The 21871-nt window shown below is 41.5% G+C and overlaps 1 protein-coding gene and 1 pseudogene across 3 annotated transcripts in view; one reads left to right on the top strand and one right to left on the bottom strand.

Annotated features, from left to right (window-relative positions):
- Gulp1 (GULP PTB domain containing engulfment adaptor 1) overlaps positions 1-21871 on the top strand; it is a 210703-nt gene that overhangs the window by 88077 nt on the left and 100755 nt on the right. The gene's annotated exons all lie outside the window — the stretch shown is intronic.
- LOC126511791 (ubiquitin-60S ribosomal protein L40-like) lies at positions 1157-1561 on the bottom strand (annotated as a pseudogene).

Here is a 21871-nt window from a genome sequence, read left to right as displayed (position 1 = left end):
CCCCCCCCCCCCCCCCCCCCCCCTCCCCCTCTTCTCTCTCTCTCTCTCTCTCTCTCTCTCTCTCTCTCTCTCTCCCTTTTTTATTTTTTTAGAACTATCTATTTTGTTAATTTGCCCATTGTTGATTGGAAGTTTTATTTCCTTGCTACTTAACTGAAGCAAATCTTTAAGCTGCAGGTTCTGGAAATAAGCCTGCTGTCTGAAGTGTAGCTGGTAAGGTTTTCCTTTACAGTATGGGCTGTCTGTGGGCTCCGCTGACTGTGTCCTTTGCTGACTGTGCATTTTGCTGTCTGTGGGCTCTGCTGACTGTGTCCTTTACTGCCCCGAAACTTACTTTCATGTGGTCCCATCTGGGGTTAGGCCATGTGCTATTGTGTTCCATTCGAAAGTCCTTAGCCATATCCCAGTGTCTTGCATGGTATCCCACATGTTTTCTTTATATTTGCAATGATTCAGATTTTAAATTAAGGCCCTTGATTTCATTTTGAACTGATTTTTGTACGAGGTAAACATATAAGTATAATTTCATCCTTTGCAAGCAGAGATCTAGTATTGCCAGTATCGTTTGCTGAATAGGTTCTTTCTTCCCGAATAATGTTTTTGCCTCCTTTGTTGAAATGCAGTGGTCTTAGCTTTGCTGTTCTATTTCCAGGACCTCTATTGTAGTCAATCAATGTACCTGTTTATCCTGGTGATGATACCAGGTTGTCTCTACCATTGCAGTGTAATTTGAGAGCAGGTATCAGATGCTTCCAGTATTGTTCTTTCTCCTTAGGATTGCTTTAGCTGTTCATGATCTTTCGCCATTCCATATGAATTCTTGTATTTTTTTTAATCTAAACATGTGAAATATGCCATGAAAAATTTGAAAGGCAATGCATTGACTCTGTATTTTAATTTTGGTGGGATAGCCATTTTCATAATATTATTTCTGCCTGTATAGGAACATGGAATATTTTTCCATTGTTTATTATCTTCTGCAATGTCCTTTTTCAACATTAATAATATTCATTGTAGAGACTTTTTAAAACTACTTTGGTTGATTATGTTCCTAAATACATAATATTGGGGGAGTAGTTTTTTTTTTTTCCTGCTCCAGTCGATGGAAGGGGACTTTATTTGGTCCCAGGGTCATGGGCCAGTTATGGCCCCAGCTTTATTTGACCTTCTTCTTGGGGCGCAGGTTGTTGGTGTGGCCGCACTTCTTGCGGCATTTGACTGCACGGGGGTGCAGGCGTGCATAGCACTTGCAGCAGATCATCGTGTCACAGTTGTAGTTCTGGGCAAGCTGACGAAGGGCCGGCTCGATGATGCCACCATGCACACAAAGCAGCAGGTGCAAAGTGGACTCTTTCTGGATGTTGTAGTCGGACGGGGTCCCGCCATCCTCCAGCTACTTGCCAGCAAATATCAGCCTCTGATGGTCAGGTGGGATGCTTTCTTTGTCTTGGATCTTGGCCTTGACATTCTCGATGGTGTCACTGGACTCGACCTCAAGAGTGATGGTCTTGCCTGTCAGGGTTTTCACAAAGATCTGCATGTTGGCGTCTGCAACCCGCTCAGTCGCCGTGTTGAAAAGAAAGAGCTAGGGGAAGTAGTTTTGAATGGGACATTTTTCCTAATCTCTTTCTTATAGACTGTTAGTATAAATGAAAGCTATTTTTGATTTTTATACTTCAATATTAGGTTTATTATGTCTAAGAGTTTTGTAGTAGTAAACATATTGCTACACTCCAGTAGACTCATGTCACTTTAAGTAAAGAATCATGTTAGCTGCAAATTGGATGACTTACTTATTCCTATTTATCCCTTTTATGTCTTCTCTTTTCTAATTGCTACAGCTAAGATTTCTAATACTATATAGAATAAAAGAGGGGAGAACGAACATCTCTGTATACTTCTTGTTTTTTTTATTGCTTCATGAAAATAGTTCTGTCATGTACATATTTATCTTTGTAAATAGATTGATCTACATATCACTAAAATTCTATCGTTGTTATAATGATAAGGATGTTTCAACAGCTTTTTAATTCTTATTCTTAAATTTATCTGCAGATGATGGTTAATGAGATAAAGTTTTGATTGGTTTTGAAATTTTTCCAGTTGTTTCTGTTTTGTTATTCAAATAATATTCCTAACAAAACCTAACTTAGAAAGAAAAAATAATCAATTATGATCATGAATTTTGATTGCAAACGGAAGCTTTTCTTCCATTTATAAAACTAATACATTTCTTTATTTAAACATCTCTAAAAGGTCAGTGACTGTTACACACACCGAAGGTTCTATAGCATTTAAAAAGCACCATTTATTGGTAAGAAGTATTTTTTTGACAGCTGTTTATTGAAAGCAGTAACGCATTAACTCTCACCACCACGATGACTTCATGCAATGGGAATGATGACGGGTAGGGGCAGAAAAACAAGTCTCACTTTTGTTGAAATGCAGCACCAAACTGTTGGACACATTCCATCAAATGTTCTACAGAAAGGAGATAGCCAGTCAGTGCGAGCAAAGGTGTAAAAGACAAAGACAACTGAGGGTCAGGTTTTGAGGAACGCTTCTTGATCAAATGATGTTGATTTGTGCTGCTGGACACGAACTGAATGGAGATTCAGCTCGGCACAGTGGGGGAGCTGGGGAAGCCAGGGGATGTGCAGGAAATCGGAGACAGGATGGAAGCAGACGAGCAGTGGGAGTTACCTTCTGCTGTTTGGGTCTGTGCATTTGAGCATTTGACTTTCATAACTTAGAGAGGGACCACTAGAAGGGGAATAGGGTGTCTGCCGTAGCTGGTGGTGGAGCACGCCTTTAATCCCAGCACTCGGGAGGCAGAGGCAGGTGGATCTCTGTGAGTTCGAGACCTGCCTGGTCTACAAGAGCTAGTTCCGGGACAGGCTCCAAAACCACAGAGAAACCCTGTCTCGAAAAATCAAAAAAAAAAAAAAATCTAGAAACTAAATATGCTTTATACTATGTAAAAAAAAAAAACAGTCTTCATGAGGACAAAAACAGAAGGGTCAGGGTACTTTTCATGATAGTCACTCTGGCGAAAAGTCTGGGGTCAGAGATTCACTGTGACTATGAATGTGTTTCAAAAAGAAGAGGCTTTTTAGTTAAATACTGGTGCCAGGTCTGTTCCTAAGAGTGCCACAAAGATATAGCACCTTGCCATATCAGCCAAGAGCTGCGCAAAACCCACAAAGTTACAATTTTGGGTCTTGTCGTTGCCTTTTTCAACAGAGTAAGCAAGTTTGAATTCCAAAGCAGAATGAGCAGTTGGCCTTGTGATCTATTATCTTGAAAGAACAGCAAATTTTCCAAGATCAGTCAGTTGAAGAATAGTTTTCAATGTCTGGGGAATAAAAGGAAGTGGGATGCTTGGGTACCGCCTGTAAAAGCTAGGGTCTTACATATTAGAGACATTTTTTTTCTCGTTTCTTGGTTTGTCAAGCATAGTAATTTTAAACATTAGATGTAACGTTAACATCACAACTATCAGCTGAACATTTGGTTTTTACCATGCACCAAAGACTCAGTGCTCTAGGGAAGAAAGAAATAAAGCAACGAAGATACACTTATCATTCTGAGAACTTATAGTAGATGATGCATGCATATGTTGTGTGACAAACCTTTTCCTGGGGAGATGCCACATGCACATCTCTTTACTGCAAAGACCAAAACATGAATATCACCTAAGTCCAACTTGGTGAACCAGGAGTTTTAATGCAGTTACTCACAGGAGTATGGGTGACGAGTTATTGATAGGATCATCAAACACAGATGTATCACCAAAGCCTACTTCAACATGGCTGACAGCGCAGGAATCTGGGAACCTGGAGCACACTTCTCAGCCTGCAGGGAGCACAGTGTGATGGAGAGTGCCTTTTCAGGTGCTTCGGTTGAAAGCTTGCATTGCTGCTTGGTGTGTCTGAGAGGAGCTCTCAGCTTTGCTTGCTTACTCTTGTCAGGGAGAGCCCATGAGTTGGATCACCTTGGCGGACTTCCTGAAGCTGTTCTGAGTTGTTTACATTTCTGGGTCAGGAGCTTCCCTTCAGGATGAAACTGTTATACAACAGCATGACAAACAAATGGCCATGGGACATCAAGACAACACAGGAGTCCTTGCCTGGAATGACCATAGGGTTTCAAATGTTAGGCTTTCTCAGGGACATTGTCTTAGGGTTATTATTGCTGTGACCAAAAGCAACATGGGGAGATAAAGGTTTATTTGGCTTACTTTTCTTGAATGATACTCCACTGACGGAAGCCAGTGTGGGAACTCAAACTGGGCATAACCTGGAGGCAGGAACTGGTGCTAGTTGGCTCCTCATGTTTCTTTCACCCTGGCCCACCATTCCAGGGCGGTACCACCCATAATGGGTTGGGATCATATCAATCAATCAGTAAATTAAAAAATTGCCCTTAGCTGGGTGGTGGTGGTGCATGCCTTTAATCCCAGCACTAGGGAGGCAGAGGCAGGTGGATCTCTGTGAGTTTGGGGCCAGCCTGGTCTACAAGAGCTAGTTCCAGGATAGCTTCATAAGCTACAGAGAAATCCTGTCCCCCCCCAAAAAAAAGCCCTGCAGTCTTGTCTATAATTGGCTACTTTGGAAGAATTTTCTCAATAGATGCTCCCTCCTCTTAGAGGGATGGCTATAGTTGGTGTCAAGTTTACATACAATTAGCAGGACATTCGACTCCTTGTCAACTCGACACACAAACACATCACATGGCTGTTGTAAGTGTTACAGCTCTGAGGGGAAAGGTATCCTGGTGGTCTAGAGTCAAGGAATACCATAAAGTCATACGACACAGCAAACCTCACACAAGAGATTGATTGGGAGAGACGCAAGAGGGTGACTGCTTCTGGTCAGGAGAGAAGTAGCGGCAAACTGAGTAGAAGGCACATTTTTATATAGGGTTTCTTGGGGGAGCAGAGCTTTCCAGGATGGCCTGGGATTGGTAGTATTCTGTTGCTTCATCTTTAGGCAAGCTAAGGGATTGGTGGGATTCTGAGGCCTGATTTTGGAGTAAGCTCAGGGATTGGTGAGGTTTTTTGGACTGACCTTGGGATTTTTTTTTTTGTAGGGCAGAGCTTGACCCCCTAAGTCTCAAGGATCTGGAAATGGCCCTTATGGCTATTGGAGTAGTCTGGGGGCAGGGCCTGATCACTTGTGTATATCAAGAGGCTTACAACTGTTAGGCCATAATGTTTCCTTTCTGTTCATCCCCAAGATCATAACATTAATAACATTACAATATAAAACAGTTCAACTTATGAAAGTAAGTCTCTCTTTTAAAATTCAAACTCTCTTTAAAATACTCAAAACATCTCTTAAAAATACAGTCTGTTCAACAATGAGGACCCTAAGAGAAACATACATAGATCTAATCTACAAGGGTAGTAGAAAAAAAAATCGAGATTTCCTGAGTAAATTGGGAGCATGGGGACCTTGGGAGAGGGTTGAAGGGGAAGGGAGGGGAGAGGAGCAGAGAAAAATGTAGAGCTCAACAAAAATCAATAAAAAATTACAGTCTGTTTAACAAGTTCAAATTCTCTCAATTTTTGGTTTCTGTAACACCAAAAGAAATGAAATATTTTCTCATTCCAAGAGAGGAGAACCAGGACACAGTCAAAATCAAATCAAAATGATACAAACTCCAGAAGTATATATAACACAGCATCCAATGACTAAGATTCACTCTTGATTTATGGGCTCTCTCAAAAGCCTGGGTAAGAACTTCCACTCTTCTGTTGCCCATATAGATTGTCTCCTATGCTCAAGCCAGCTCCATTTCACTTCCGCTGTTGTTCTGGGCAGCTTCCCTTTGGACTGGCATCTTCAAAATGCTAGTGTCTACTGCTGCAACTCAACTGCACTTCACCAATATCTTCTCCTGGGTTTTCTTCAGGACCCCACATAGTTCTCAACCTCGTCTGCTCTCTGTGACCTCTGCATGCCTACAAAACGAGCACCACCTTGGTGATGCTTACTCTACCAAGTTCAGCTGCCAGTGAGTGGCCGCTCATTGGTCACCTCTGGAGCACAGGGTGTGCTGACCCTGGGGAAACCCTTCTCAGGTTTCCCTTCATTGGTCCTGTCTCTTCAATCATTGCTGACTTTGTATCTCCAGCTAAGGGGCATCAATTGCCCCAGTGCAGAAAGCTTTTGAGTAATGCTTCTCTATTGTTACTCCCAGCTGATTCTTTGGCCCTAGCTGATCAGAACCGCAGATGCTTAGTTCAAAATATCAGACAGCCCTGATAAGAGTCCTTGCTTTCTTTTGAAACTCCAGCAACTGCACTGCTCCCAGCCTTATTATCTAATCTTCTGAGTTGTCATGACAGCTTGCCAAGCTTTGAAAACAAAAAGGTCTTTCCAGTCCAAGTTCCAAAGTCCTCCCACAGTCCTCCCACAGTCCTCCCTAAAACATAGTCAAGTCTGTCACTGCCATACCCAGTGATGCTGGTGCCAATTTTTGCCTTAGGGTTATTATTTGGTCATGAATCACCATGACCAAAAGCAACTTGGAGAGGAAGGTAAAATTTGGCTTGCATATTCTGAATCACGATACTGAGGGAAGTCAAAGCAGGAACTCAAACTGGGCAGGAACCAGGAGGCAGGAGTTGAAACAGAAGGCATGAAGTCCTACAGCTTACTGGTTTAGTCTTCATGGCTTGCTCAGCCCGATTTCTCATTAACCCAGGACCACCAGCCCAGGGATGGTCCTGCCCATTATGGGCTCAGCCCTCTCCCATCAATCATTAATTAAGAAAATATTCTACAGGCTTGCCTGTAGCCAGATCTCCCGGAGGCATAGTCTTGGTTGAAATTCCCTCCTCCTGGATGATTATAGCCTGTGTCATGTTAACATAAAACTAGGAAACATAGATTTCAGGTTACTCTCAAATCAATGTCAATTTTGTGAGAATGAAAATAAAGTATATTGATTCTTTGTTTTCAGTAAGAGAAGTTAAAGTAAAATTAAAAAAAAATATGAACAGTTTGAATGAAAAGAATGATATACATATTTAAAAAAAGGAGCTGATTGACCCTAGGCATAGTAGAGGAAAAAAGTTTATTATAGGAGCATAGGGAGAGATGGGGACATCCAGAGTAGACAAGACCAGGCTGAAATGAGCCATGTGAGGAGACTGAGGGGGGAAGGGAGAGAGGAGAGAAGCAGCCAAGAGGGCAAAGGCACAAAAAGGGGTAGGTAACCAAAATGGATGGATTGTATAGGTAAGAGCATCCTGGGGAAGCACAGCCAGGCCCTGGGCTGAAGAAGTTTAGGGTAGAGGTGGGATATGCCTGCCAGGAGGGCCCTGTAACAGGTAGGAATTTAGGGATGGATGCTAGGAGAACCTGTTGGCCAGGTCCAGCTTGATATCTCACCTATTTGTCCCAAGGTTTGAGACTTAGCATCCCAGCCTTTTTGTTGGTAATAAATGATAAGGAGCGCTGCAGTTTTCTCTGACTACTTCCTGTTGGCATTGAAGTGTAGTTGTTGAGAACCCAAGAAACCCAGAATGCTACCCTCCGAGTCCGGAAGCAGACCTTTTCACTCCCTGTCCAGGCTCTTCAGTACCATCTAGGGCCAGGGATGTGAGGTGGCATTGGAGCAGTGTGGGAGACTGGACCACCTGGAGCTAGCCCATTTGAAGTTGGCTAGGATGCAGCTTCTGAGGGGAACCTTGGAGCCTGCAGGTTGTTGGAGCATCTGCAGTTTATTTGAAATATGCTAGAACAGATAGACTAGAGAGAGATGGTAATGTTAAGGAGTTTAAGGGAAAATTTTTTCATAGGTGTACATTTGAAACTTTTGGGGTCATGGCCCTGATAGTTGGGGGAGGGGAGTCTTAAGAAAAGGGAAAGGGAGAGAGATAGCCCACCCCCAAGAATAGGCAGTAGGAGGGGAAACAGGCTGTTGATTGACAGGAGAATTTTATCTGGAGTCCATTTGACTTGTGGATTCGTCTATTGTTTGAAGCTTACAAGAAAATTTTAAGTTTATAAAAAGAGATAAAAGGTTTAGATTCCTTAGCATCACCACTGTTTGTACTCTGGAGTGAAATTCACATTGTAGAAAAGGGAGCAGAGTCACACCTTTGAGTCATGGGTACCCCAAAAAAAAATGATTCTGGGTTAAAAGCATTACTGCATTTCCCAGAGCATGGGATATATAGATTAAACAGAGATGTTTTCAGCATAGTGAGAAGCATTTTTCTGTCTCTACAAAGAAGACAACCATCCAGAGGAAATTTAAAGTTTTAAGCTTGTGCATGCTAATATTATCAGTGCTTACCAGAACTAGATTAATGGCTTATCAGAAGTCTACTGATTGTTAAAATTCTGAACTTTTGAAATCTTAGTATAACAATAGCATAGCAAGGAAAATAAACCTGAAGCACTTTTCATTTTTTTATTTACCTTAAATCACTTCTTAGTCCTTTAGGGAGACCTACCAGCTCTAGGAAAATGAGGCTTGAGGCTGGTTTTACATATGAATAGAACTGAGCTGTCAGCTGAAATCTTGATTTCTGCCCTTAAACTGACAAAGCTAACATAGCCCAGTTGTCAATGCCATCAGAGATCTGAGAAGGCTAAATTTCACCTTAGTAAGCAGGAGGTACAGACCAAGCAGCTCCCTACTCTGTTAAAAATGACAGAGATTTTGCCAGCTATCAGGATAATCACCAAACTGAGCACTATTGGGAGACATTGCTTTAACTAAATAAAGATATGCTGCATTTGTTTATGTTGCAGAATACGACTTTAACTATGCACAGGTCATTACTTTTCTTTATGCTGCATTTGTTTAACTAGGTAAACATGCATTGCTGTCTCACCTGGCCTGACTAAGGCATCTGATTGGTCTACTAAAAAGCTGAGTGGCCAATAGGGAGGCAGTAAAGAGATAGGCAGGGCTGGCAGGAAGAGAGAATAAGTAGGAGGAGAATTCTAGGCTTGAGAGAAAATGGGAGAATGAGAGGGAGATGCCTTGGGTCAGCAATCCAGGCAGCCACCAGCCAGGCAGACTGAGAGAAAGCAAGAAAATAGGAGGTCCGGAATGAAAGAAAGGAAAAAAAAGCCCTGAGGCAAAATGTAGATGAAGAGAAACAGGTTAAAATAAGTTAAAATAGGTAGGAGGACCAGCCAAACTAAGGCCAAGCAGTCATAACTAAGAGTAAGTCTCTGTGTTTCTGTGTCATCATTTGGGGCTGGTAGTTCCGAGAATGCCTGCTACAGTAGGCAAGCAGCCCCAGTTTGCCTAAGACAAGGTAGGCTGGTCCCCCGGTTCCTCCTCCAAGAGAAAGTCTGTCAGATCTCCTTGGCCTGGAAGTAGAAAACTGATGCTTTCCTGTGACCTCTGCCTACACTGAAATCAGTTTGGAGAGGATCCTGGTGGTGAGCAAGGCAAAGGGCAGTCTTTCATCCAGTGGTTGGCTTGCCACACTTAAACCAAGCTCCAGGTGAAGTCCTTCTGTGCCCCAGCATCTTCTTTGGAAACCTTGGGGTCACCTCTAGGCACTGGGGTCTCTGTTACAGTAAGGTTTTTCCATTAAGCATTTTAAATGCCATAGTCAGCAGATCTCTGAAAAGTTTTGAGGAGCATTATCTATTAAGTATTTTTAAACTAAACAAACTTTGTTTCTACATACTTGTTAGGTTTAATTTTGAAAACGTATACAGGAGGCTAAATAGATCTTACTTCTATAATTAACTACATTAGTATGTAGCATTACCATAACTATAGTTATGAGCACAATTTAAGAATTTGATCATTTATAAGGTGACTGGCTAGCAGCTCGCATGCCTTAATTATCTTTAATAGTTTACAATAAGTTAGTAGGTTTTGTATAAGATTAGGACTTTATGTATTTATCCCTGTTAGTTAGCATTAAGAAAATATCAATTTTAAATTGAAGCTTTTTAAATGTCAAAAATAAAACTTTTAATGATAATGTACCACTTTAGGATATCACAGTTTTTGTTGAGATAACTTAGTTTATCCAAATAGCTAAAACTTAATAATTGATCAATGACAATGGATCTAGATGGATACTACTGTGAACCTTAGGAGACCTTCAGAATTTATAAATCTTGATTATAAAATATACTTTGTTTTTCACACATATATTGTTACTTATCTAAATTTTCTAAAAGCTTAATGTTGAACAGGTAGCAAAGATATAAACAGTTAGACCTATATCTTAAGTCATTGTTTATTAATCTGAGTAAATCTTTATAACCTTCAATTTTTATCATAACTCAAAAATCCATACCATTCAAAAACAGCCTAAAGACTTCTTAGTATTTCCTTAGTCTAATAAGAGATACAGTAAGAAACCGAGAGATCAGTAAGACTGAAAGGTTTTATGATTGTTGCTTTATGACATGCGGGTATCATAAAATGGCGAAATCACACGGCGTGTTTTCTTTAACCCTAGTAAAGGTTGCTGCCAGTGATGCGGTTGCTTCTATCTTGATGAGATAATCAGCCAAGAAGGTGGTAAGTCAGGTGGGTCTGTTCAAAGCATGTTTTCCTAGTAGATCTTTTTGTAAAAACAAGAGTTGAGTCCAAGTTGTATATATAGTTTACTCTAAACCAAATGAATCTCATGGATAGGATATTGTGGCAAACTAAAATTCCTAGGTATAAGTTTTAACTCTAAGCTTTTTGTTCAAAGTTTTAAGTCACATTTTTTTTTTTTACAGATTTTACAGACTCTTTAGCCACACCCAGCGAGTTTACAAATCCTGAGGGAAAGACTATTCACACAGCAGCCTCAGCTGATTTGTTGAGAGCCGAGCATAAAGAAATCACAGAGATGAAAGTTCTAAGAGCAGAAAGTGCTAAAACCTTAGCGATGAGAGAGACTGTTTGGTATCATTTGCTTGTGCAGTGGCAGAAGTAGTTACAATCAGAGAATTTGGAACTTGAGTCCTACCATCTTTGGCCATCAAGCTCTTGTGGTTGTTATGATTCATGGAGCAGGTGACCCTAGTAGGTCCCATGGCAGGTGGGAGACATCAGTGGGAGGGAGACAGACAGATGTGCCATTGCAGACAGAGCTTGAGCGTGGAGTGTGGAGTTTATGTAGTGGGTATTGGGAGGGTAGGGGGTGTGGAGTGAAAAGAGAAAGAGAGAGAGGGAGAGGGACAGAGAGAGAGAGAGGGAGGGAAGGGGGGAAGAAAGGAGGCAGGGAGCTGCCTCTTTAGAAAAATTGACAGAAAGAGGACAGGAAGTAAGAAGGAAGAGAGAAGGGAGACCAGCTTGCCTTGGTGTGAAGGGGGAGATTGGGAGTGGGCGGAGCTTGTCTGTTAAAGTGACAGGGTACCCAGGTGACAGGGCAGGTCAGCATATTTATAATTATAACGCTGATACTAAGTCATTTTCAGTAAGACATTGAGGCCTTACGAAAATCTGAGTCAGAGAAAGGAATTGAATCCAAGGAGAAAAGTTTGAAGAAAAAAAAAAAAAAACCAAACCAAAACAACAGCTTTGCCATATGGAGGCTTAAGCAGCTCAGAAACAGGGCACTGTGTAGCCATAAGGACAAGAAGGAAGAGCAGAAACCCTACCAAGAGAGGGTTCCAATATTGTAGAAGCTAGGAGGACATAGAAAACCTTCAGGACTTTCAGGAGGAGCTGAGAGACAGGGACAAGATCAAAGGGGCCCAGAAAGGCTTAAGAAAGTTGTGTGACTTAGCAGTCAGCTTCTGAGGGGAGGCAAGGAAATTCCTGGGCAGTGTTTAGGCCCAGGAGGGCACAAGGGGAGATAGAACAAGTGGTTCCAATAGGAAGCTGGTATGGAAACGTTTAGAGACCTAGGATAACGTAGAGAACCTGTGGAACTTAGGAGGCTGCTGCTAGGGGAAGGTGAGGAAGTTCCAGGAAGGAGCTGAGAGGGGTCACAAGGAAGCAGAGGGGGTAAGTGTCATGGCAACAGGAATGTCAAGCCAGGACATCCCTTAATGGTCAGAGAAAATTGCCACTGAGAAATGTCCCACATCACAGAAGACGGGCAACCATTTCCACAGGATAGGAACCCAGGAGGGCAAGAAGAAGCCTCTTGCACACCTGTGTGACGTTTGTAGTAAAGGTTGACAAAGCGGGCATCTCCTTAATGACAGCCAGAAGAAGGGGAGAGACAATAGAGCAGGTAGAGGAGAAAAAGCAAAGGAGGTGCATTGGGAGAGGCTTTGGTAAAGGGAGGTTTCCTACAAAAGGAGGTGAGCAAGTGTCTTAGTAAGTAGACTACCCCATGCGTTGGGGCCCTGAAGAGCCGCTCAGGAGGATGTGCCCATGGTAGGCTCCCTAAAAGGCATAGCAGGCTCTAGGAACCAGAGAGAAGACATACTGAGTGAGAAAGGAGAGATGGTTGTTTAGATGAGGTGGAGGTAAGAAGCGGCTGAAGAGAGGCGGACCCTCCGATTAAATTTGGCGGATGGAAAAAGCGAGCAGAAACTAAGGATTCTATACACCTTAGCAGAGTCAGATCAGATCAGCGCTTTGGTTTGGAGCAGCTGAGTTCCTCCGGGAAAGAACTCATTTAAGTCACTCCTAGGGTCTCTTCACCAGGTGAACGGAAAAATGAAATAAAAAAGGGTACAAATGAATGCTCCTAGGTGTGGCGGAGGAGGATGATTGTTGTAGGGATGTGGCGAGCATAGACAGAGACAGGCATTCTGGAAGAGTCTAGAGTGGACATGCCTAAGCTGAGCTGGGCCAAGTAGGGAGAAGGGGGAGGGAAGGGAGACGGGGGAGGAAGGGGGATGAGTAGCCAAGCAGGTAGAGGCATAAAAAAGGGCAGGTCATGAAAATAGTAGGGGAATTCTAGGGGAGAGCCTTTGGGGAAGGGCAGCCCAGCCCCTGTACGGGAGAAGTTTAGGGTAGGGGTTGGGTATGCCAGCCTAGAGGACCCTGTAATAGGTAGGGACTGAGCAAGGGATGCTGGGAGAACCTGAAGGCCAGGTCCACTTTGATACTTTAAATAGGTGCCTCAGCCATTAGTCTCAATGTCTGTGACAAAATACAATTGACATTCCAAGTGACTGAGGTAAGAGAGACAATGCTTGTGGTATTTGCAGACAGGAAGGCGGTAGTCCCAGGATGGGATTTTGTGTTAGTAAAATTAGATTGGTTTTGAACTCAGGAGATTTTTTTCCCTCCTTTAACTGTTACTCTCAGACCATTATTAGGACATTTATACTGTTTCCCAGTTTCATTGTAATTATTGTTATAATTAAGGATTCATTTATTAATAAAATTATTCCAGTTTCTTTACATAAAATGGCACGGGTAAAACAGTTTATATGGAATACAATGTCAATACAAATTTATTTATACCATTTGATTTCCAGGCGTTACTACCTCCTTTAGCTCTAGAAACTTTCAATAATCTCAATAATGGATATAGGATTTTACCTAGCGGCTTAAATCGTTTCCTATAAGGGCCTTCGTGTAAAGGGATGGAGAGTGTTCTTTATACATAGTAATGCCTCATTGAAAGGAAAAGGAACTTGTTTAATTCATACCTAGGAGTGATTAACCTTGTTGAAATTCAGAATCAACTCTCCGGGCCATGTCTGTTGACATTTGCAATGAGACTCTTCTATGTGCTTTGTGCCCCACAGCCTAAGTATTCCTTTCTCAAATCAGCTAGTGTGTCCTTTTCTTTAGTCCTCTAAGACTGTAGAACCCTTACGTAGTGGGTCTTCATTTCTTAGTGAAGATACCGGTTTTAGTATACATCAAACTCTCCACAATTTTTTTTGATAGCAGATAATCCCATAAATAATAATTATATGCAGAATGGAATCCATTTCTCTGGCTTAATTGTCTTAATTGTTGTTCAGTTTGCATAAGTAATCTTTAGGTCGTTGTTCACATTCAGTTGCTATATAACAAATCTCTCTAAAACACAGCATCTCTGACCATGACTATATAACATCTCATTGCTGTGGGACAAGAGTATAGGCCCAGCTTATGGCCAGTTTCCCTTGGGAAAAGCAATGGAAGGTATAGAAAAAGGTAGCCATTCACAGTGGTGGTCTCTTCTATGTAGCCAAGTCAAGGAGGATGTGCTCCTTTGAAATGATTTGCATTTGGGATCAAACAGGCACATCTAGTCCTTGCTCTAAGTATTTGCAAACACATGCACATATTTGATTTTTTTGCACACATGCACAGATGTGATTGGCCAGATTTGAGATGAAACCTGAATTCAGTGGCCTGTATCTCCAAAAATACACAGAGGAGAACACAGAGTTATGGATGTTTTTTGGTTTCTTCTTAGTATAAACAATACCACCATGGAAGTCCCACCAAAACTTTTAAAGAGGCAAGGAACAAAACTCCCCTTAAGTTTCTGAGGAAAGGAAGCTTTTCTAATGCCTTGATTTAAGACTTAAAGCCCCCAAAACTATGAGAGAATAAGTTTTTTTTTTTAATGTCACTCAGTAGCAGCTGTGATAGTTTGTTCTGTTGTATAGGACTCTTAGACATCATCTCTGTAGTCTCCTGTCTTTTAGATCTGACTTAGTATTCAACTTCAAGTCATTACCAAGGGATGCCAGCAGAGACCACCAGAGGCCATCCCGAAAGCTGCCTGTACTCTTAGGTTTCATCTCTGGGCAGAGGTCATATTTCTTATTTTAACAACCTTGATCCTTCATTCATCTTTGTTATCTACTAAATTAGAATGATCGTTCACTATCAAAGGAGGAAAGGTCCCGAGAAGTGAATGACCTTCCCTTAGTACCAGTAACCGTTCATTTACCGATTGGTATTTTTCATTTATTCTGTGCACTGTTATTATCACCATTTCCTGTGCAGACCCACTTGCCCTGGTTTCTTCCATCTTTGGTTGCCAAAGTAACACAAAGACTCTTAAATGACTTCTGAGCTTTGCTTTACACTTTCTTTGCTTGTGGTCCTGGAAACGTGCCTTGGATAAAGGAATTCTGTCCTTAACGTTCTTCACCGAATCTCTCCTCACTCCTTGGCCAAATAAAAATTAACTAGTAGGAAATAGAACACCTTGTGGTATTAATCTTTACTTTCTTAAATTCAAACTGTGTTTACATTATTTCCCATGATAGATCTATAGAATTAATGCAAACTTTCAAAATACATTCTGTAACCTCTTGCTCCTTTTTCACTTCCGATTCCTTTTCTGTCAATCACCCGTCCATCTGATAACCACATTGGTGTTTCTCTGTCTGATCTCTCTCTGGGATGTCTAGGATCAATGGCCTTACAGAGCATTTACAGAGTGGATTCTTCTGCTGTAACTAGTGTTGGATGAAAGAGTGAAAAGAAAAAAAAGGCCAAAACCATAATAAAATCAGCATGCCGAAAGACTAGCTCAGTGTCAAACAAGGACAGAGAAAGGAAATTACAAACTCATTACAGGGGAACATTGAAAAATTCCAGGGCAGGATTAAAGCAAACACGGTTTCTGTAAAAATGTTTAGAAGGAGTCAAAGAAGACGTCTCCAAAGAGAATGTTTTAGTTTTGAGATTGTAAGGGAGTTTAGATTCAGATGTCTCTATCATGTGATTTACATTGCAGGGTCTTGAAAGATGTTTATGAGATGGCAATGTATTAATAGAAAACAGTGAGAAGTAACAAAAACGGACGGAAGAAATATGGTGGAAGGTGTTCCTAAGAGAATGGCGTCACCCTGAAACTCTCCTAAGAGGTCTTCTGGCCCCTCTGCGTAGAAGGCAAGGCTCAGCACTCTTGTTTGAAGAGGACATCTAGGGAGACATTTCACTGTGCCACAAAATGATCATAGCTCAAAGACACAGGTGCCTTACCTGCACCTATGTTTAAAAACGAAAGCTATCACTTGGGCCTTGAAGAAAATGAAGAAAGCTGTTTCGCTCTCCCTGAGTTTTTAAAGTTTCCAGTTAGTGCAACTAAATGTAAAGACAAAGTCCTGTTTTAATCATTTTCATTTTCCTGCATAAAATGTTAACTTTGAGCTGGGCAGTGGTGGCACATACCAGTAATTCCAGCACTCAGGAGACAGAGGCAGGCGGATCTCTGTGAGTTCGAGGCCAGCCTGGTCGACAAGAGCTAGTTCCAGGACAGACCCCAAAGTTAGAGAAAACCTATTTCAAAAAATCAAAAAGAAGTGTTAACTTTTGCTTTTATTTAATAAATAATTTTACATAGCCTGCATATTGATATAATAGCAATTAATAGATGCTTTATAAATTATGTGAATGAAATAATGAAATTTGTTGACCAGTGGTTGGTTGCTTCTCAGTATGTTGGTCATGGTACAAAGTAGTAATTAGTTTAGCCTAAAGGTTGGTATCATTTATACCAAACCCTTGACTTATTTGTTATTTCATACAAAGTGCTTTAAAATTTTTTTCATTCCATTTATTCAAAACTTAGAAAAAGATTCAAGGTAAATTTTTATACCTCCGTTTACATTTATGAACAGTGCAGTAGGAGCTGGTGAGCTAGTTGCTGTCAATCCAGCGCTGGCTGTACAGGTTCGCAGACATGTGTCCGTCCTCACAACTCATGTCAAAAGGAAGGTACTGCGATGAGTGCCTAGCAGGCCCATTCTGGTGAGGCAGACACAGCAGGATTCCGGGAGGCCACTCTCTAGCCAGCCTACCCAGATCTGTCACAGTGAGAGTCTATATCTCAAAAAGTAAGGTCGGTGGCCTTTGGGGACCTACATCTGATGTTGGTCTCTCGTCTGTGTGTGTGCTTGAGTGCGCCACGCCGGTGCACACACGTATTAATCTGAGCTAGAAACTTCTTGATTGGGTGCTTTTTGATGAAACACCTATTTGTATAAGCAGTCTGATATATGTTCTAATTACATCTACATTTGAACAGTATGATTACAGTTAGATTGCAAGGAGCAGAAATTAGTTCTGGGTATTTAAACAAAAACTGCAGTGTGCTGAAAGGATATGAGCTTGCGGAGAGGACTGGAGGGTGATCAGATGAAGCAGTTCTCAGAAACTGATCTGAGCCGGATTGTCCCCCAGATCTGAAGAACAGGGGTGAATACTCAAGGGGTTGGCCGTGCAGCTGAATCAGAACGAGTCCTGCGTTCACTGTTTCCATGGTCACAACGCCTCAGTGCCCACCTGACCTGCAGACATGTGAAGAGGGTGAATTCTCAGTTGAAAAACCAGCACCGGTTGTGGATGTGTCTGACCCTAATGAAACTGAAGTATTGATAGGTAATGAGAAATTAATTGGTTCTTTTTTCACACACATACAGTATACTACACACACACACACACACACACACACATTATATACATGCTTTCTTCGTTCTTTTTCCTTTTTTAGGTGTTTTTTGAGGGGAGGGTGATTTTTTTTTGTTGTTGTTGTTGTTCGTTTGTTTTGTCTTGTTTTTCAAGACAGGTATCTCTGTGTAGCTCTGGTTGTCCTGGAACTCACTTGGTAGACCAGGCTGGCTTCAAACTCAGGGATCCACCTGCCTCTGCCTCCTGAGTACTGAGATTAAAGTCGTGTGTCACAATGGCCCGGTTATACGTACTTTATTATCCTAGACAACTTTAGTGTTTGGCAGAGAGGAGAAACCTGTTAAATAGCTACTACCATGTGAAGCCGGGGTGGGTGCTGTATTAGTTACACAGGGCTACTATTACAAAAAGACAAAAAGTAGATTAGCCTAAGAGAACGAAAATTTGTTTGCTCAGACTCAGACTCCAAAAGCAAGGTGTCATCATTGCCATTGTCCCTTCTGGGCTTTAGAGAGACCCTCCTGGTGTTCCTTCTGAGGCAGTGGGTCTTTAGTCTCTGCTTGGCTTTTCCCCCTCATCTCTGTGCCCTCTTCTCTTTCTAAAAATACATCTGTCCTGAATTCAGAACGATTCTCATCTCACCATCCTGATGAGCTGCACATCTTTCTCTGTCGGCACATAAGATCACTCTCTGAGCTCTGAGGGGGTATAGAATTGGAGGGAGAAGAGTTGACAGTGCCTGGTATCTGTAGCATAGTCTGAGCAAGGGCAGAAGGAGAGAGCTTATGAGACAGATGGCAAGAAAGCGTTTTAAAGAAGGGGATGTCACGGCATATGTGCAGATTGCCACCAGAAGGTGAAGCTGGTGAATGAATATTTCTACATATGTGCGGTTGCCACCAGAAGGTGAAGCTGGTGAATGAATATTTCTACGTATGTGCGGTTGCCACCAGAAGGTGAAACGAACGAAGGATCGGAGCAGATTTGAGGTTTACAAGAAGCACATTGGGTGTTATTTGAGTGCCTCAAGCAGTGCTAGAGAAAGAAAAGCCGGCAGGGGACAATGGAACAGTAGTTTAAGTGTGAAATAATGGCGGTTTGGGAAAGGAGATGCTGGGTGGAATGAAGAACAGTCAATGGTATTGACACCGAACTAAAGGCAGAAGATTGCAGGAGTCACTGAATGGCTCAGGTGCTTCCTTCTGCCTTCTGGCGAAGTCAAGGAAGGCCATCTTGGCATAGGAATTGTAGTTGAAACTGAAGATTTTTTTTATAACTGTTTCCAGTAACAGACTGTGACACAGAATTTAAACACAGCAATCTGAATAATTTTCACTGGCCCGGGAAATAGTCATAGCACAATGGCAAGTGAACTAGACTCAGTAGAGTCTGCAGGAACATCTGAGCACAGAGTAATGGACTTCATTTAATAACAGATGATGAAGACAAACACTCTTAATTATTTCCATATCTGTTTTTGCATCGTTTTAATTGCCTTTGAAAAAGCCGCAAACAAAATTAAGCAAACAAAAATACGTTGTTTTTAAAGCTCATGTGTCCAGCATAACTACTTCTGCATGTAAAATATACCATTAAATTTGAGCACCTAAAGGTGACCTGATGCAGCGTCTCTGAAATGTGACTGTTACTATGTCAATTACTGCTCGAGACAACCAACAACTTAGCCAAGTTCAGCCTAATGTGGGTGAAAGACAGAAGAGAGCTCATGACTTTGCTTTTTATTGCTTCGCTGTAAAAAGCAGAACTTACCTGGTTCTGTGATTTTGCTATGTAAATCACCTACATTCTTAGCATAAAGGTTAAAAGAGCAACTAACATGAAAACACTTTACATCGCAAGCATGAAACGTTTCATGGAGGGTAAAAGCACAGTGTTGATGTGCAACCAAAATCAAGCTATTATTATTCATTGTGTCAAGCCTTTGTAGCTACGATGTCCTCTGTAAGTCTCAGGGTAACTACACACCAAAAATTTATGGTGGCTACACATTCAACGTAAAAAACAAGGACGCACTGCATGACGGTCGCAAAGGAAGACAGAGAGAAGGGGTCACCTGCTTCACAACAAACGGAAAAGCAGCAATCCCGCAGCTCTGGCTCAATAGTTATCCTGAGTGTAAACATATATTGTATTTCAATCAAAATTTATATGAGAGTATTTTAAGGATTATTTTTATTATTTATTGATTTGTATGTGTGTATCTGCATGAGTACAAGTGCTAGGAGAGGCCAGAGAGAGCATCAAATATAATTATTAATAATCATTAGGCACCATGTGGGTGCTGGGAATTGAGCTCGGATCGTCTGCAAGAGCAGTGGGTGCTCTGAACTGCTGAGCCATCTATCCAGCCCAACTGGATATCAACTGGGTATCAACTCGATACTGTCTACAAGAGATTTACTTCCTCTCTAAGGGCAGAGAAAGATGGGCAGAATCATCCCACACAATGAAAGCTAGAGAAGAGTTCTGAGAGTGGTATTCATAGGCAATAAAATAAATGTCAGCTCTAAACTGTCAAGTGAGACAAAGAAGATCCATATATAAATATCAAGGTACCTGTCACCTTGGTAATTAAGCACTATAAATATACACTCAGAGTGAAGTATTTGCATATGCAAAGTCAATCCTCATATATCTGAAGCACGCATTCTACACAGCCCATTCATATTAGACAACTTTCATATACTTTTCAAAATGGAAATTTCATTCACACAGAAAACTTAAAGGGCTCTGTTGGATCTGAACTAAACTCTAGACCAGGTGAGTCCACAGATTATATGGATGTAGCCCTGGGATTGGCTTACATGCACATGGAATGTTCTTTAGGAGGGACTGTGTGTCAAGCCACAGAACACATATTAGGAAATTTGAGAAGGCTGAAACCACATCAGATATTTTTTTATGACCACAGTGATGTGCAATTAGAAGCTGATAATAGGGAAAATTTCTAATGGAGATTTTGAAAACGGTAAATCTGTTTCCAAACATATTTGGAACAACTTGGAAATGTGCTTCTAGCTATGATATCAGCAGGCTGGGATCCCAGCAAAAGAGACTGAATAAAGATTGAAATCTCAGGAATGCAAGAGGAAGATTGGCTCTCTAGTGGCTACCAGTCATCAACATAATCAGAACTTCACCTCCCCAAGAAAGGAAGTAATGAAAAGAAAGGAAGGAAGGTAGGAAGGCAGGAAGAAAAGAATTGTTTCTAAATAGTCAGTGATTCAAAGGAATTAAAGTGTCTAGAGTCTAGAAATCTCGAAACAAATGACTATGGAAACACCGTCCTGAACACATGACATTGGAGAACTAAGAATATTTGCAACAGGGAAGTTTATAACCATACACACATTCACACATATACACACACTCACATTAATGTTTTAAAAGTTATTTTAGAGACTGGAGAGATGGTTCAGTGGTTAAGAAAATGGGATGCTCTTGCACAGTATCTGGGTCTAGGTCCCGACTCCCAAGGTGACTCACAGCTACCCATAGATAACACCAGTTTCAGGGGGATCCAACACCCTGTTCTGGCCTTTTTGGGTACCAGGCATGCATGTGGTATAAATCTATACATGCAAACAAAACACTCACACCTAAAATAAAAATAAATAAATAAAATTTAGAAGAGTTACTTTAATGTACCATCTTCTATTTTCACTTTGTGTTTGGTCATTCTACTTGCTTGCTAAAAGGCACAAACCAACAGGAAATTAGGGATGGTTCATTTAGCAACTTTGCTGACTGCCAAGAGCCTAAATCCTACCTCTTATCCTGGACCATGGCAAAGACAAGTTTGATTCTCATGTGTTCTGCTCAAAGGTAACGATGGCCTCTTCTCTTCTGTCAACTTGCCAAGACGATGAAATTCTCTGTGGTCTGCTGGCAATGCATGGATTTCTCCGAAATGAGCATGGAGTGGGTGACACTCTTATATTAAGAAGATGCAGGGTCCTCTGGCCAAGCCAAAGCCTTCACATTGTGAAAAAAAATCGCTAGTCATTCAGCATAAAACATTAGTCAGAGTTTGGGTGTCTCTGTGTGCAAAACCACATTCTCTTGACCATTTGCCCTGTTTACCAGGATCATGTCACTTTTTGATACCCAACTGTTTTGATCCGAATAGGATGTATTTATGTTTTGCACCCACCACCACCACCACCACCACCACCACCACCACCACCACCACCACCACTTTTCACTCTCCACAATAATCATTTTCTGAAGTTTTCTCTCTTTGGGTGGGTGTGAAGCAGCCCTTTGAAGGTAATGAAGATATGCTATAATTAGCATATGGTGAGAGCTATATACTCTGTAGGTGTTGTAAAAATAATTGAACCACATTTTGAATAGGGAAATCTCTGATATATAAGTTGCACATCAAGTGAGCTGTTTATCAAAATGTGAAGCTCTACCCAAAGGTTGATTAAGGGGAAAGGAATAATTACCATTGATAACAACAACCTGTCTCATCTGACCGATAGCATGCCACTCAAGGTTGTGGGCTCAAGGTTCTGATGCTATTGAGATACCCTTCTGGGTCTTACCGTTTCTGTGCTTTGGAAGAGAACTGACAATAACAAGC

Source organism: Alexandromys fortis, unplaced genomic scaffold (genome assembly GCF_014885135.2).
Source record: "Alexandromys fortis isolate MF-2015 unplaced genomic scaffold, M_Fortis_MF-2015_v1.1 scaffold_65, whole genome shotgun sequence".
Taxonomy (NCBI): Eukaryota; Metazoa; Chordata; class Mammalia; order Rodentia; family Cricetidae; genus Alexandromys; species Alexandromys fortis.
This window is presented reverse-complemented; position numbering and strand designations above follow the sequence as displayed.